Here is an 18021-nt window from a genome sequence, read left to right as displayed (position 1 = left end):
TATATTTCTGCCAGTACCATACTGTCTTGATGACTGTAGCTTTGTAGTATAGTCTTAAGTCAGACAGGTTGATTTCTCCAGTTCCATTCTTCTTTCTCAAGATTGCTTTGGCTGTTCGAGGTTTTTTGTGTTTCCATACAAATTGTGAAATTATTTGTTCTAGTTCTGTAAAAAATACCATTGGTAGCTTGAACGGGATTGCATTAAATCTATAGATTGCTTTAGGTAGTATACTCATTTTCACTATATTGCTTCTTGGCCTTTTGGCTAAGATCAAGTGTAGTATCTGTCTTCAGGCTGACTTCTGTTTGATCCAGCAGGAAAAAACTTCTCCTCTGAGCCCCTGTCTCTGGCAGGAATCCTCTGAAGGATAGCCTGAGGCAAGGATCTGGTGTCTCCTGATGGACTGGTAAGGTATGGGAGGGAAGGCAGGAAGTCACAGGGTTGGGATCTCAGGGCAGGTCCACCAAGGAAGGTGGCTCAATTACCTCCCATGAGGCACTTCTGAGAGCTGGCCTTTCCCTGGCAGAGAGGTGGGCAGGGGGTGGTGAGGGACATAAAATCCATGCATTTTTGGATCTCTGGGTGTGCATTCACAGAGATGGATGGAAGGGGAACATAAAATGGGTAGGACAAGGCTACTGTATGCTGAAGCTCTCTCTGCAGGTTCCACAGAAAATGTTTTATCCATCTCTGTACCTGGTGTGGTGCATAGTAGGAATTCAATATACATTTGTTGGATGGAAGAAATTGCTATTCTATTTTCCACAGACAACACAGCAAGCTGAGTCTGATTCTGCTCCTGTAAAGGGGTGGTGTTAAGATTTTCCTCCTTACCACTTTTGGAGACTATCAGACACACTGCTTCCCACCATTGATTTCTATTCAGCTGAGATTTGTGCAAAGCCAATGAAGGAGGAGCTATGTTTATTATTTGTTTGCAACACATTCCAGTGAATGCTTTGGTATTCAAAATCCACTGTACTTTTGCCTCATTTATTTCTAAGAGAGAAGTCAGGAGATATTCTTTGCCCTTTAAGTAATGGACATGGGAAGTCAACAAAAATACATTTAAAAACACATGCATTCACTTTTCATTTGTCCGAGTTCAAAATTAGATGTTTCTCCTCCATTATCTCATAAAAGCGTGTGATTTATGAAAGAAACTGAAGTGAGTGTCATTAAAACTGATTACCCTAAGTGAATAGTGATGTATTTGTGGGTATGCAATGTGATTATGATGTTAGTGAGAGTAATCTAATGATCAGAGGGATAATGTGATTTTGTGGTGTTGATAAAAGACTAAAAACAGAAGCCCTTGGTGAAATCGCACCTCTGATCTGAAACAAGCCCCAAATGATGACGAAAAGGACATTTGTTTTGACACCACTCATGGACCTAGTGCCCAGGAAGACAGTGCCCTCAGACTGCCCCAGCTGCTGAGAGTCCAGTCTCCTGCAGATCTTGGAAACTGGGAGAGAGAAGGGAGCACACAGCAGGAAGGGGAAAGAATTTTCTCTGAGAGGGGCCTTCTCCACAGATGCTCCCAGTCCCACCAGGAGTCACCACCTGCTCCTTCTTTGCTGCCTGGCGCCCTCCTTCCCTCTGCAACCCCTTTGGTCTGGGTCTCGCCGCATCAGTGGTCCTCCTCCTCCTGCTTGTGCATCATCACTTTCTCACTCAGCCGTGGATCCTCCACCTCTCAGCATTTCTCAGCTTTGAAAATGACACCGTCCATCCTCCCTCCTTACATCCCCCACCGAATGAGTAGGACATGCACCCTGACCTTATTCCCTCTCCTGCCTTGCTGCCCCCTGCCTCCTAACTCCTCTGAATATGGATCTCATCCTCCTATTGTACTGGCCTGAACTGATATGACGCAAATTATTAAATGCAACTGCTTCTTGTTTCTCCATCATATCTAAGCTCTCAGAGCATTTGATGACTTCTTGAAATTCTCTCTGCATATGCATCCCCACTATTTCCCTCTCCTGGCCTCTGCTTACTCTCTAACAACCCCCTTCTCCACCTCCTGCTGCCTACGTGTGGGCCGATTGAAGACTTTGGCCTCACCATTCCTCTTGTCTCCCTTAGAGATGCCTTTTTTTTTCTCCCACGACTTAGATGACCACCGCTCTGCAGCTGCCTCTGAAATCTAGGACTCCAACCAATCACGTTGCTCCTGGCATCCATTCCCATCAGCACACAGATATAATTCCCTCTTTGCTCTTTGCCCTCTGCCTCTGTGGCATGGTTCACTGCAGTGCTAAGCATTTTTCCATGACATCCAAAGTGAGAAGAGCCAGATAAAACCAGGCTCAATATTTAGCTCTGCCACACACTTCCTGTCTGACCTGGACAAGTTTCCTATACAGTCTGAACTCCCATTTACAGAACCAAAAATAATAACTCATTGTTGCCTTGCATGGTTGTTGTGAAAATTAAAAGCATTGATGATCATCACCTGGCCCATAATAATTATTTCTTATGTTTTAGCTGTTATTATTAATGTACCCAGTGAATGTTTTATTCCCTGGCTTTATTCCCTGGTGGCTCAGTGTTAAAGAAACCACTTGCCAATGCAGGGGACGCAGGTTTGACCCCTAGGTCAAGAACGTTCCCTGGAGGAGGAAATGGCAACCCACTCCAGTATTCTTGCCTGGAGAATCCCATGGAAAGAGGAGCCTGGTGGGCTACAGTCCATGGGGTCACAAAGAGTTGGACATGACTGAGCAACTAATCAACAACAATAAAAACAAAATGTTTATTTAATGATGGGGATGCTTCAGGTACTGTTGCAGGAAGGTGAGATGGGACAGGAAGTTTGAAGACTTTTCACATCCTACAATATCAAGCACAGACACCTCCTCCATAGGGACCAATGCAGCACAATGAAGATGACCAACCTTCATAAAATATTACTTTTTTAATGTTTGTTACTACAGAAAGCATCCAGTTTAATCCCATTACTGTATATAAACTACTGTATACAAACCCCATTTTGAGGTTATTCCAGTTTTTGTTTACTTAAATAGAAAACAATTACCTCAGTGAAAACTGCACAGACAGAATGTGCTCTTAGGGAAGGAAATCATTATTTGATTCTCCTGAAATTAAAGCACATTCTACTCCCCAACTCAGCCAGGTTACCTTCTAGGAGATAACAGGCTTTTTCTCTTAAGTAACTTTCTCATACAAATCAAGCAGTCAGCTTCCACCAGTGGGAGAGGGAATCAGTACTCTGATTGGCAGTTTGTCTTTGCTTCATTGACTGCTCTGGTTTGTTGTTACCTAAGCTCATTTTTTAAACAAATCTTTTCTTTTGTGATAGTTTTATATTTACAGAGAAGTTGCAGAGTTCCTGTACACCCATCATCCAGTTCTGCCTAATGTTAGCATCTTACATAACAATGGTACATTTGTCAAAGCTAAGAAATTAATGTTGATAATACAATATTTTAAAGTTTAAAAATAAAATAAAATTAAAATTAAAATAAAAAAATAATACAATATTTTAAAGTTTAAAAAAATAAAATAAAATTAAAATTAAAAAAAGAAAAAGAAATTAATGTTGATAAATTAGTATTCATTAAACTACAGACTTTATTCGGATCTCCTTAGTTTTTCCACAAGTGTCTCTTTTTTATTCTAGGATCCAATTCAGGATACCATATTGCATTCAGTCACTATGTCATTTTAATATATATTCCATTGATATTGCATAAAGTCAGATAATTACTCTCAAAAGGTTCTGTGCCCTAGAACAGTATAAAAAACCTGGGAGAGTCAATGTAGGGTGGAGAAAACTGATGAAAATGGAATTTAGGCCCATCATCCAAATAAGCAAAATTAGTTGGAAAAAAATTTTCTCAGATAGTGCCAAAGTGAAAGGTTAAACGTTTGGTTTCTTCCTTCTCCTCCCAGCCCAGAACTTTCTCTAGTTTTGCCTCCCCTGGGAGGTTGAGCTCTGGTTGCGTGGCAGGAAGGAAGCCAATTCTGACTCCATGTTGGAACTGTTTCTTTGATTTGCTTTTCATTGCTTTTGTTATTATAATCATACAGAATGGTTTGCCTTAGGGAATCATGCCCCTCGGCCTGACTGGTAAACTAAAGTTCCTTTGTTCAGAACCCCACCCACCTGTGGATGGCAGGAAGGAAGAAATTAACACATCCTCTGCCTGAGGCTTGCCATTCTAGGAGATATTTGCAAGATTAATAGCCCTTTTTCTTTGCTTCCTCACCTCCCCCATCTTTGATCTATACAAGAACCTGGCATCCAGACCCCAATAAGATGGTTATTTTGAGGCGCTAGCCCGCCATCTTCTCAGTCTCCTGGCTCCCCAGTTAAAGTCTTTTCCTTGTCTCAACATCTTGTCTCTCAGATTCATTGGTCTATCGTGTGGCGAGCAGAGCGAGCTTGGACTTGGTAACAGTTGCACCTCCACGTTTCAGTTTTGACTTAAGCAGTTACCTGATTCACCTTCAAATTGGGAGAAACAAAGAGTCGTGTTCATCTTTTCTGGAAACTCAGCTGTGTGACCTTGAGCAAGTCCATTTAGCCTTTCTTGGCCTCAGTCTCCCAGCTGCACAAGCTGAGGTTTGTCAGTGGTTGACGAGGGCTGGTCTGTGGATCTGTTATCAGAATCAGCTGGAAAGTTTGTTGCAGTGCTGATTTGCAGATCCTGCCCAACTTATGAATATCTGGGCAGTTGGACCTGAGGCTCTCTATTTTCACACACACACACACACACACATATACAGTTACCATGGGTGATGTGGGTACACAGCAGACTCTGGGGCACATGGGGTTAAACAAACTGCATGCTTGCATGGGTTTGTTAGGTAGTTAGAGCAGGAAAAAGGAGTCCAAAATGGTGGTGGCTAAAAGACAAAGAAAGGGAAAAGCCTGTGAAAACGGAATAAAAGAAAATCCATGGACTGGAGTGAGAATTTCAGGTAAAACAAACACGCCCCCTTCTTGGCCAGCCCGATTTGCATAAGGCAGGCTCAAGTAAGGGAGGAGACAAATATATAAGAAGAGGAAGCCAAGACAGATTGAGGCCTCTCCTTTGGGGTCTGCCCACCCTCATGCCTCAAGGGTCTACTATCCTTTGCTTGCCAAATAAAACTGAGCTGTAACAGAGCTGTGACATTGGTCAGCCATTTCAAATCTTTCCTGTCTCAAGACAGAACTGAGGAAATTACACACTCCCCTGACATATCTGGTGCCATGACTCGGATTTAACCTGGCTGAAACAACCTCAGCTCAGCCCCAGCAAGGCGGAAACCAAGCACAGCAGAAGCCCAACTTGGCGAAAGCTCATGCGGTGGAAGCTGAACGCAAAGGAAATCCAGTGCAGTGGAAATGACAACAAGCCCAGCATGCTGGAAACTGGGACAGCAAAAACAAACTCGGCAGAAAGCTCATATGGCTCAATCTCAGATTCCAGAAGACCTCCAGTTAAGGTAGGAGGTCCTCACTCCTATGGCTGGAAGGACATATGGCTAACAAAATCTTAATTCCTTTACAGTCTCTCATTTCTTATTTCCTTGAACCCTTTGTGAACAGGCGAGTGGCATACAATTGAGTGACTCCAGCAGGGGCTACTCCCCAGTGTGTCTCGAAGGCTCCACTATCTGCTGTGCCCTAGTAGCTGCTGCCCAAGCGTGTGAGGGTTCTTCTGTCCTTAACCTCCTTTGTGCCAAGGATCAGGCCAATGAAAATTGTGGGTGCAGGTCAGGCATTTAGCAGTTTTTCTGGAAAGTTATGAAAGGGGTTCCTCAGCACATTTTTCCCACTGCTTTTTCCTCCCATCCTTCAGCTCCTCTCTCCACTGTTTGATTGGGCAGGTCATCATCTTTCCATTTCTGAAAATTGTATTTGAAACCATTTACCTAAGATTGGGACTCAAACCCTTATGGCAGGGACTTTGTGCTATGCTTAGTCACTCAGTTGTGTCCAACCAGGACTTGAGCATGGCCAAAGCCCATGGTGCCTGGTTTCAGGACCTAGTGAAGCTCAGGTTCTTGATGTCTCATTGCAAAAAGAATTCAGTGAGACACAGTGATAGGTAAGAGGTAGATTTGTTTGGATTCAGAGAGAAGCACAGTCCACAGAGTGTGTGCCATCACAGAGGGTGTATGTGGTGGCCATGAAATGCATGGTTAGTTTTTGCGAGCTGGGTGAATTCATATGTTAATGAGTGGGAGGATCTTTCCAACAATTGGGGAACCACCCACTTCTTGGTCTTTTGATAGTGCCTTGAAACTGTCATGGCACCTCTGGGTCTGTCATTTAGCTTGCAGATTGAGGATCAAGGCTTAGTTGAATTTGACTTGTCTGCCATCTTGGACCCACTTGATTTTAATGGGTTTGTGTTATGACCTTGGGCTATGTCATTCTTTCAAAAGTCATGCCCTGCCCCCTTCCCTCCTGTTTCATGCTCTTTTCCTGAGCCCCATCTGGACCTACAATGTTGCCTCTACAATCTTCTGGCAGGACAATCAGGAAATAGCTGACCCTTAGGAGGGAAATCCAATCCCTTCATCTTCCATGTTTCCCACAACATGTATAACAACATCTCTCAGTGAACCCGCTAGGGCAGGTGACAGGCACACAATGCCTGCCAGAAGTCCATCTGTTGGTGACATCCATTCAAGGGCAATTGGGCTTCCAGGGACAATGTTTGCCACTTTGGGAGTTAGCTCTGAAGGCTATTTGGGGCCAAACCCTTACCACCCTTCTCCTAAAGTTACAAATATATTGCCAGATCAAATTTCTATTCCACTTTTATGGAACATCTGGTCTGTTGCCTCTTATCAATTTGTTCTTAAGCCACTTACTAACTCCTACAACCAGGACCCTGCCCCCTTGTAGGCAACATCACTCCACCCAGCTTATTACTAAAATACTCTTAATGTCCCTAACAGTACCAGATAATCCACTCCTTTGTCATTACTTCTATTATTCTATGACAATGAAATGTTTACCATGCGAAACACCCTAAATTGCTCTTATGGAAGACTAAGGGAAGAAATCAGTGAGTTACATTCCTTCAGAGCAATAAGAGGATAAGACTTATGGCTGTTTCACCAGGTTCCCAGTCTCAGGGCACAGGCTTGGATTGCTTTACATCATGGTATCTATTCCCATCTGCAGTGGACAAACTGGCAATGAGTTAAGATTTCAACCCCTTAATCCTACCCAGCGCTATTCACACTGGAGATCTTGGGGATGCCCAACTCCAGCCTGGGGTCCCAGGAGGTTGGCCTGCCTTGACCTGCTTAGGAATTTGGTCCCTGGGAGGTTGTCATGCCTCAGCTTGCCCAGGGATCCGCCAGCCCAGGGTCCCAGGAGGTTGACCTGCCTCTACCTTCCTAGGGATCTGGTCCCTGGGAGGTTGTCATGTCTCAGCTTGCTCAGGGATCCACCAGCCCAGGGTCCCAGGAGGTTGACCTGCCTCTACCTTCCTAGGGATCTGGTCCCTGGGAGGTTGTCATGTCTCAGCTTGCTCAGGGATCCACCAGCCCAGGGTCCCAGGAGGTCAACCTGCCTTGACCTTCCTAGGGATCTGGTCTCTGGGAGGTTGTCATGCCTCAACCTCAGGGATCTGACAGTTCAGGGGTGCCAGGAGGTTGACATGCTTCAACCTGCCTAGGGATCTGGTCCTCAGGAGGTTGTCACACCTCAACCTGCTCGGGGATCCACCAGCCCAGGGGTCCCAGGAGGTCGACACACCTTGACCTGCAGAGGGACCCAATTCTTGGGAGGTTGACATGCCTTTGCCTGCCCGGGTATTCGATCTCCAGGAGGTTGTCATGCCTCAACCTGCCTGGGGATCTGCACCCTGACCCAGGGACGCCCAGCTCTCAGGTTGCAACAATACTGAGTAGAATAAGCTTCAGAAAGACTCATCCCTAAGGAAGTCCACCCATGGAAATAGAAGGAAACCTATGATTTGTGGGACTGTGCCCAGTCTTAGCAATAACTCAGGAGCCCAAGGAGAACCCCATTGCCTTTCTGGAAAGTCTAAAAGAGGCCCTCCAAAAGTTTACCAATTTGGACTTAAACTCTTATGAGGGACAGGTGATTTTAAAGGGCAAACTCCTGTCCCAGGATGTATCAAAGATCAGGATAAAGTTACAACAGCTACAGCAGCAAGACCCTGCTGCCTCTTTAGATGAAATGGTCCAGATAGCCATCAATACCTTTTATAACAGAGAACAGGAGAGGGAGGCCAAGGCCCAGGAATGGGAGAGAAGGAAAGAGACAAGACATGCCCAGATGCTGGCTGCCCTTCAGGGAAGCCCTATGGCAAACCCCGAGTTCTTGAAGGACAAGGCACAAGGCAAATGCCTAATCTGTAGACAGACAGGACATTAGGCCAAACAGTATACAAACTGTGGCAAGTCTCCTAAAATGGCTTGCTACAAATGCCATCAGTTGGGACATTGGGTGGCCCTCTGCCCTGGGGACCCAACAGCCTCAAGGTCAAGTGCCAAGCCTTCCCTCAGGATGGTTCAACAGGACTGAAGTGGTTCCCTCCCAGCCAGCCTGCCTGTCACAGATAACCACCATGGGACTGAAGCCAAGGGTGAAACTGAATGTGGCAGGTAGGTCCCAGAATTTCTTGGTTGATACAGGGGCTACCTACTCTGTTCTGACCTCCTACTGTGGAGTCTTCTCCTCTCAAAACTGTACCATTTTGAGTGCTACAGGAAAAACAATTATGAAAAGATTCACCCAAGCACTTCTTTGTTGTTGGGATGGACAAATATTTTTCCACCAGTTTCTGATGGTCCCTGAGTGTCCTACTCCCTTTTTGAGGAGAGATCTTTCCCTGCCTTTGAAATCTTGCAACTATTGCAGTCCTGATAGAAGATGCTTTAAAACTTGAGGACAAACTATTTTTACCAGTCACCAAGTGAAACAACTCCTGAATGGGAGAGGCCATTTATGGACGTCTGATCAAAGGTTCCTCAGATAGTAAGTAGTGCTGATAGAAAATCCAGGCCTGACTATATCTCCTTGTGAGGTTCTTAACCCAGCTACCCTCCTGCCTACCCCCGAGGGCTCTCTCCCCTTTCACTCTTGCCTAGAAACTTTGGACCAAAAGACCAAGCCCTGAGAGGGATTGTCAGAAGATCCTCTGACCAATCTTGAGGAAATCTGGTACACTGGTGGAAGCAGCTTTGTCTTGGATGGGAAAAGAAGAGCTGGATATGCAGTAGTCATCAATTTTGAGACCATAGAGGCTAAACCTTTGCCACCAGGTACTTCAGCCCAATTGTCTGAGCTCGTAGCCCTGACTTGAGCTTTAGAGCTGGGAAAAGAAAAAAGAGTAGCCATTTACACTGACTCCAAGTATGCCTTTCTGGTGTTACATGCACATGCTGCTATTTGGAAAGGAAGAGGCTACTTGACCACCCGAGGGTCCCCAATCAAATATGATGATCAAATCCTTAGGCTCTTGGAGGCAGTCCATCTGCCCACTGAGGTTTCAGTTTCACCTTGTAAAGGACACCAAAAAGGGAGCACAGAAGTGGCATGAGGGAACCAAGCAGCCAATCAGGCAGCTAAGAGAGCAGCATTGCAGAACAATGACCTAATATGGATTGCCACCTTAGCTCCACAGACTAATTTGCCAGAAACTCCTTCATATACTGAAGGTGAGACGCTTAAAGCTTAAAGTGAGGGCTTTCAAGAAGATCATATGGGGTGGTTCCAAAAGGAGGGACTCCTTTTTCTGCCTGGGAACGCCCAATGGAAGTCGGTTAACTCTTTACATGCCATCACTCATTTAGGGGAGAAGGCCCTCCAAAGATTACTAGAAAGATCCTTGAAAGGAACGGGCCTCCAAACAACTATAGGCAAGTGGTCTCCTCTTGTCCCACTTGCCAGTTAAACAACTCCCAAGGAGCTCAAAGACCCCAGCTGGCCCAACTCATCCCATGGCATGGGACCTACTGAGAAGAGGACTGGCAGATGGACTTCACCCAGATGCCAGTTTCTCAAGGGTATAAATACCCACTAATCATGATAGATACATTCACAGGATGGATTGAAGGCTTTCCCACCTGGATTGAAAAGGCTGAGGAGGTAGTAAAAAAACTGCTCCATGAAATCATTCCAAGATTTGGTCTGCCAAGGTAATTACAAAGTGACAATGGGACATCATTTACTTCTAAGGTCACCCAAGGGGTCTCTAAAGCATTGGGCATTACTTATTATCTCCATTGTACCTGGAGGCCTCAGTCTTCAGGAAAAGTAGAAAGAGCCAACCAATTCTTAAAATCAGCAATAAAAAAGATAACCTAGGAGAACTCCCTGGGATGGAAGGAGGCTTTACCAATAGCTCTCCTCTGCACCTGTATTGCCCTTAAGGAACAGGTTGGTCTTAGTCCTTATGAGATGCTATATGGGAGACCTTTCATTTATGTCAATGATTTCTTCCTAGATCCAGAGGCTCAGATCCTCTGGTCTTATACCATGACCATTGGGCAATTCCAAAAAGATATATGCTTGTGGGGTGTTAACTAGGACCCAAAAGTTTCTAAAGAGTCACCACTATATGCTCCAGGGACTCAAGTCCTAGTTAAAGTCTGGAAATATGGGTCCCCAAAGGCTCAACTCCAGCCCACATGGAAGGGCCCCTACCCTGTAATACTTTCTACCACCCCAGGAGTCAAGGTACAAGGACATGACTCCTGGATTCACTACTCACAAGTCAAGCCATGAAAGAAAACAGAAGAGGACACTCAATACACCTGTGAGCCCATGGGAGATCTCAGATACCTATTCAGGACTACAAATGAGTGCCATTCTAATGAACACTCCCAAAATTAAGTTCCTGGGGATAAGATTTCTCAGGATAGCTCTAAAGAGCCAACACAGCTTGGAAGGGGTTGTATTCCAAATAGACAGGAGATAGATCCCCTGATCCCTGAACAAGGAGGGACTTGAGCCATCTTGAATGAGACATGTTGTTTTGGGGTAAACACCTCCAACCAAGTTAAAGAAAGTCTCACAGTCCTCAAGAAAAACATTCAGATCCTTCAGGATCTCAAAGAATGAGCTGGAGAGTTCTTGGGGTGGTTACAATCTCTCTTGGGGGATCCTTCTCCTGGAGAGGGGGAATTGGAGTTGGCTAATACCCCTACTAATCCCTGTTATCACCATATTGATGCTGCTTATGATCGCTCCATATATTATCAATTGTATAACCCATTTTGTCTCTACCCAGGTCAACAAGCTACAACATGTAGTACCAGTTCAACAAGGATATATAAAACTACACCCGACACCCGACCCCGGAAAATATCACTCACCCTTAGATGGACACTGCCATAAGGACCCTGAGGCTTGAGACTAGCAGGAGGGGGAGGCCCAATGCCCCTTGCCATCCCAGCTCAGCAGGAAGTAGCCAGAGAGACCTCGATGCCCCTACTCCCAAAGAATTGGGCCTCCCATCTCTTGAGGAGGGAATGTTAGGTAGTTAAAATAGGAAAAAGAAGTCCAAAATAGCAGTGGCTAAAAGACAAAGAAAGGGAAAAGCCCATGAAAATGGAACAAAAGAAAATCTGAGGACAGAGTGAGAACAAACAGCCCTCTTGGCTAGTCCAATTTACATAGGGCAGGTTCAGGGGGAGGAGACAAACAGATAAGAGGGGGAAGCCAAGACCCTTGAGGCCTCTCTTTTTGGGTCAGCCCGCCCTCACACCTTGAAGGTGTACTATCCTTTGCTTGCCAAATAAAACTGAGCTGTAACCAAGCTGTAACACTGGTCCACCATTTCAAATCTTTGCTGTGGTGAGACAGAACTGAGGGAATTACACACTCCCCCAACATATCCAGAGGCAAAAGAGCTTTAGGAAGTGACCTTTAACAGGTCAAGGAAAGGGATCAGCCTCCTTGTGGGAGCAGGTCTAGTGCTTCCTGGGACTTGCAAAGCTATCTTGTTAAAAGACAGCTCCCCACTGCCAAAGCTCCTATTGCATTCTACCTAGGCATTCGGTGGGTAATGCATATTTAACCTACATAGTCAGAGTTCTGATTCTCTTTACATTCTATTAAAATCGATTTGGGGGAAATTACCTAAATACACAAAAGAACTGTACAAAAAAGAGCTTCACGACCCAGAAAATCACAATGGTGTGATCACTCACCTACAGCCAGACATCCTGGAATGCGAAGTCAAGTGGGCCTTAGGAAGCATCACTAGGAACAAAGCTAGTGGAGGTGATGGAATTCCAGTTCAGCTATTTCAAATCCTAAAAGATAATACTGTGAAAGTGCTGCACTCAATATGCCAGCACATTTGGAAAACTCAGCAGTGGCCACAGGACTGGAAAAGGTCAGTTTTCATTCCAATCCCAAAGAAAGGCAATGCCAAAAAATGCTCAAACTACCACACAATTGCACTCATATCACACGCTAGTAATGTAATGCTCAAAATTCTCCAAGACAGGTTTCAACAATACGTGAACCGTGAACTTCCAGATGTTCAAGCTGGTTTTAGAAAAGGCAGAGGAACAAGAGATCAAATTGCCAACATCCGCTGGATCATCAAAAAAGCAAGAGAGTTCCAGAAAAACATCTATTTCTGCTTTATTGACTATGCCAAAGCCTTTGACTGTGTGGATCACAATAAACTGTGGAAAATTCTGAAAGCGATGGGAATACCAGACCACCTGACCTGCCACTTGAGAAATCTGTATGCAGGTAAGGAAGCAACAGTTAGAACTGGACACGGAACAACAGACTGATTCCAAATTGGGAAAGGAGTATGTCAAGGCTGTATATTGTAACCCTGCTTATTTAACTTATATGCAGAGTACATCATGAGAAACGCTGGACTGGATGAAGCACAAGCTGGAATCAAGATTGCCAGGAGAAACATCAATAACTGCAGATATGCAGATGACACTACCCTTATGGCAGAAAGTGAAGAAGAACTAAAGAGCTTCTTGATGAAAGTGAAAGAGGACAGTGAAAAAGTTGGCTTAAAGCTCAACATTCAGAAAACTAAGATCATGGCAGCCGTTCCCATCACTTCATGGGAAATAGATGGGGAAACAGTGGAAACAGTGGCTGACTTTATTTTTGGGGGCTCCAAAATCACTGCAGATGGTGATTGCAGCCATGAAATTAAAAGATGTTTACTCCTTGGAAGGAAGGTTATGACCAACCTAGATAGCATATTCAAAAGCAGAGACATTACTTTGCCAACAAAGGTCTGTCTAGTCAAGGCTATGGTTTTTCCAGTAGTCATGTATGGATGTGAGAGTTGGACTGTGAAGAAAGCTGAGCACCGAAGAATTGATGCTTTTAAACTGTGATGTTGGAGAAGACTCTTGAGAGTCCATTGGACTGCAAGGAAATCCAACCAAGGAAATCCATCCTAAAGGAAATCAGTCCTGAATATTCATTGGAAGGACTGATGTTGAAGCTGAAATCCCAATACTTTGGCCACCTGATGCAAAGAGCTGACTCATTTGAAAAGACCCTGATGCTAGGAAAGATTGAAGGTGGGAGAAGAAGGGGATGACAGAGGATGAGATAATTGGATGGCATCACAGACTCAATGGACGTGAGTTTGAGTAAACTCCGGGAGTTGGTGATGGACAGGGAGGTCTGGTGTGCTGCAGTCCATGGGGTCGCAAAGAGTCAGACAAGACTAAGCGACTGAACTGAACTGAACTGAACTGAACCTAAAGACGGGGACTTCCCTGGTAACTCAGACAATAAAGAACCTGCCTGCTAATGCAGGAGATGCAAGAGATGCTGGTTTGATCCCTTGGTCGGGAAGATCCTCTGGAAAAGAGAATGGCAACCCACTCCAGTATTCCTGCCTGGAGAATCCCTGGACAGAGGAGCCTGGCAGGTTACAGTCCATGGGGCCTCAGAAAATCGGACATGACTAAGTGAATAACACACACACACACACACACACAGAGCTAAAGACAAGATAGAGAAAAGTTTTACAAAAACATTGGAATTTTAGTAAATGACAACTTGTTGCTAAGTTGTGTCTGACTCTTTTGTGACCCAATAGACTGTAGCCTGCCAGGGTCCTCTGTCCATGGGCTTTCCAAGCAAGATATACTGGAGTGGGTTGTATTTCCTTCTCTAGAGGTTCTTCCAGACCTAGGGATCAAACCTATGTCTCCTGTTTGGAAGACAGATTCCTTACCACTGAGCTAACTGGCACTAAATGACAACTTAGATAGTTATATTTGAAGCTTCTGCATTGATTACTTTTCATTCCTTATTTGGGAGTGCAGAAAAAAGAAAATGAACTCATTTTGCATGATACATGATAGTAAGTTAATCTACTTATTTCACCTGTACTCTGCCTTTTAACAAATCCTCTTATATGCATTCTGATAGCCAAACATGATAAGGATATATTAGTAAGTGGATTTTGTCTGTGATTGCTGCAAATTTCTCCATTTTAGTTCATAGAACCTCAGAGCTGAAAAAGCTCAGTGATCATATAATCAAAACAGATTATAGATCAAATAATTTTATTAAATGGGGGAACTGAAAAATTCAGAATGCAGACAAAGGGCAATGACATATTTGTTTTGACTGAACTATTAGTCAATTCACATCACAGCCTTTTGAGGCCCCGTTATTTCTATATTCTGCAGAGGAAGAAACTGAGGCTCCAATGTGCAAGGTCTACTGGTTAAGTGAAAGAGGAATTCAACCCAGGTCTGGCGCCTTAATACCCTGGTCTGGAGATGTTCATGGCAGCCTTATTTGTAATAAGAATGGATCAAAAATAGTAAACTGTACAGTAATTAAAATGGACAGACATTTTATCTTGCAGATGAGAGAATAAATTGATACAACCATTCATGAAAACAATTGACAATATGAATAGAGTGCTTCTGTAAAGTTTATACTCTTTTAACAGCAATTCATTGACTAGGATCTTATCCTAAGGTATTAATCAGAAATTTTGAAATGGCTATTTGAAGAAATACTTATTGCGATAGCATCTAAAAATTATTTTTAACTGGAAAGACATGAAAGATTCACAATTAGATAATGAATTTAATAAATCAACAGTGCTTTATGTGCTATACTGTCACACAAGCATTTTAAATGGTGTTTTAATGACATATGAAACTGTTTATAATATTTTAAGTGAAAAAAAGCATGATCAAATTATTGCATGCATATTGTGATCCCAGTTTTTTGAAAGAAAAGTATGTGGATATGTTTAAAAAAGGCAAGACTGAAAGGAAATAAACCCAAATATTTAATTGTCTTAAAAATGAAAAATAAAGCATTAAAATGGTTCTTTCTGCATGGTGAAATTATAGCTCATTCTTTATTGTCTCCTTTGTGCCTTTCTGAATTTTGAATTCTCTTTAGTGAGGAACAAGCCACTTTTATAAGCAGAAAGAATACAATGCTATTATTTAAAGAAAAAAATCAGATGACAAAAATAAATACCATAGAGAACACTATGATGCATTGAGTACAAATATAGAAAACTGTGTACACAGTAGAGTGAATTAAAATATATACATAAATAATTATAACTGCAAATAAAGGACTGTACAAACATACTGTGTGCATGTGTTAGTCGCTCAGTCGTATCCAACTATTTTGCAACTGCATGGACTATAGCCCACCAGTCTCCTCAGTCCATGGAATTCTCCAGGCAAGAATACTGGAGTGGGTTGCCTTTCCCTTCTCCATTGGATTTTACTACCCAGGGATAGAACCCAGGTCTCCTGCATTGCAGGAAGATTCTTTACCGTCTGAGCCACCGGGGAAACCTACAGGAACATACTACAAAATACTACAAGTTTAGGGGTTTAGATGGCAAAAATAAAGTGAATTTCTTCTATCCCTTTTTATTTTCTACAATCTCATTAATTAACATGATTTTTAAAATAATGTTTTAAAACTCTTCCACTCCACCCCCAAAGTCCCGTGACTATGTAGGTGTTATGTAGGTAAGAGCACACGAGCTGTATAAACACATGCTGTCAAATCTCAACTCTGAAATTATGAGCCGTGTGTGTCCCTAGGCCATTAGCTTAACTTCTCTGTGAAATAACATAGCACCTAACTCTTCAGATTACCAGGAATGTGAAAGAAGATGATGGATACTAACTGCTTATCATAGAGCCTATCAGAGTCACTAAAAGGGTTTTCAGGCCATTGGAGAAGGTAACGTGGTGAGTTTCTGGTTTTCACTAGTGTGTCTTCAGTTTCATTGTTGGTCTCACTTCACCAGGCCTCAGAAAGGTGGAGGTAAAGTTGATCGGTCTAGACCCTGTGTGCAGCATGAGGAAAATACTCAACAGTGTGGATGAGAGCAGCCTGAAGGAAATGTGTTTTTCCCCATCCTTCTGATGATCTGATCCACACTGGAGGTCTCTGTAGTTGGTATCTCTCCTGCCAGGGAATTCTCACTTTGGCTCAACCTCAGTTATTATACTTGAACTCCAAGTTGTGTTTGTTTATTATCAATGTCTGCCCCTCTTCTGTGTAAACATGCCTTTAAGGAATACTGAGGGCTACGCAGGCAGGTTGTGGAGTGGCACACACGCAGACACACAACAGGGACGCACGCCAGTATCTTCCTGTCAGTCCTCTCTGCTCCTGTAGATCCATCATTAAATTCAGTCCTTCAGATCAATTTCACAGTTTCCTAAACTGGAGTATTTATTCTGACACTCAATCACATGTCAATGTCATTAATTTGGTAGGGACTTCCTCTAATCTTCCCTTGTGGTTCAGCTGATAAAGAATCTGCCTATAATGTGGGAGACCTGGGTTTGATCCCTGGGTTGGGAAGATCCCCTGGAGAAGGAAACAGCAACCCACTCCAGTACTCTTGCCTGGAGAATTCCATGGACAGAGGAGCGGGACAGGCTGCAGTCCATAGAATCGCAGAGTCCGACACGACTGTGTGACTAACTTTCACTTTCCTTCACTTTCCTCTAATCAAATACCTTGGAAGAAGGTCTAGGGTAAAGTGAAATTTGAAGACAAAAGATAATTTCAAAATTAGTGACACTTGGCCCTGGGGGCTCAGATGGTTAAGAATCTGCCTATGATGTGGGAGACCTGGGTTCGATCCCTGGATTAGGAAGATCCACTGGAGGAGGGCATGGCAACCAACTCCAGTATTCTTGCCTGGACAATTCCCCATGAACAGAGGAGCCTGGCGGACTACAGTCCAGGGGTCGCAAAGAGTCGGACACGACTGAGGACTGAGCGAGTGAGAAGGCTGAGTGTAGCCTAAGTACAGAGTCAAAGGTAGGGAGGTGAGGCATTCAAGGAGACTGCCCAGCTCAGTGGTGGTGCAGAGCAGCAGACCTTGGCATTCATTACCTTCACTTGTAAAAGGGCCCAGAGGACCAGGCCTTCTCTACCTTCTGAAACATTTATCTCATTTTTAAAATCAGCAGAAACTAGTGGTTCAGGGCATGAGGCCTGGGTAAGACACATAGATTCCCAGTCAGAATTCACATCTTAACCTGTAAATATTACTTGAGATGATGATATCTTCTACCAACAGGGCATGTAATGAATACTACATGAGATGCTACAGAGAGTGAGTGACACAGAACTTGGCACCAAAATAAAATAAAGTAAAGCCCTCAATAAATGAGAACAAGAGATCACTCATATTCCTAAAGACTTCCCCAGTCTCAAATTTCCTTGCTCTCATGGAAACAAAGACACAAACTTCTCCTTGATCTGTGGCAGTTAACCGTGTATAGAAATACAATAGCAGCGATCCCCTCCTTGATGTGTCCCAGGCTTTCTCAGGCCAGGGTTACCTTAACTCACAAAACTGTCAGAGTGAGGCCAAGGGCAGACACCAAATGCTTGGGTAGCTTCCTCCCACCTCTGGCCGACACTCCCTCATCACTGGCGTCCAGCGGATATGGACAATGCAAGCTGTATCTGAATGGGACAAAATTCATTACTGGACTCTCACTATAAGCTCTGCAAGCTCAAGAAGGTGTTCTGAAATGGAGTCAGGT

At 43.8% G+C, this 18021-nt stretch overlaps 1 pseudogene; it reads left to right on the top strand.

The window, feature by feature from the left end:
* Nucleotides 1-247: 247 nt before the first annotated feature.
* Nucleotides 248-345, top strand: LOC138986572 (U2 spliceosomal RNA; annotated as a pseudogene).
* Nucleotides 346-18021: the final 17676 nt, after the last annotated feature.

Source organism: Bos mutus, chromosome X, assembly GCF_027580195.1.
Source record: "Bos mutus isolate GX-2022 chromosome X, NWIPB_WYAK_1.1, whole genome shotgun sequence".
Taxonomy (NCBI): domain Eukaryota; kingdom Metazoa; phylum Chordata; class Mammalia; order Artiodactyla; family Bovidae; genus Bos; species Bos mutus.
This window is presented reverse-complemented; position numbering and strand designations above follow the sequence as displayed.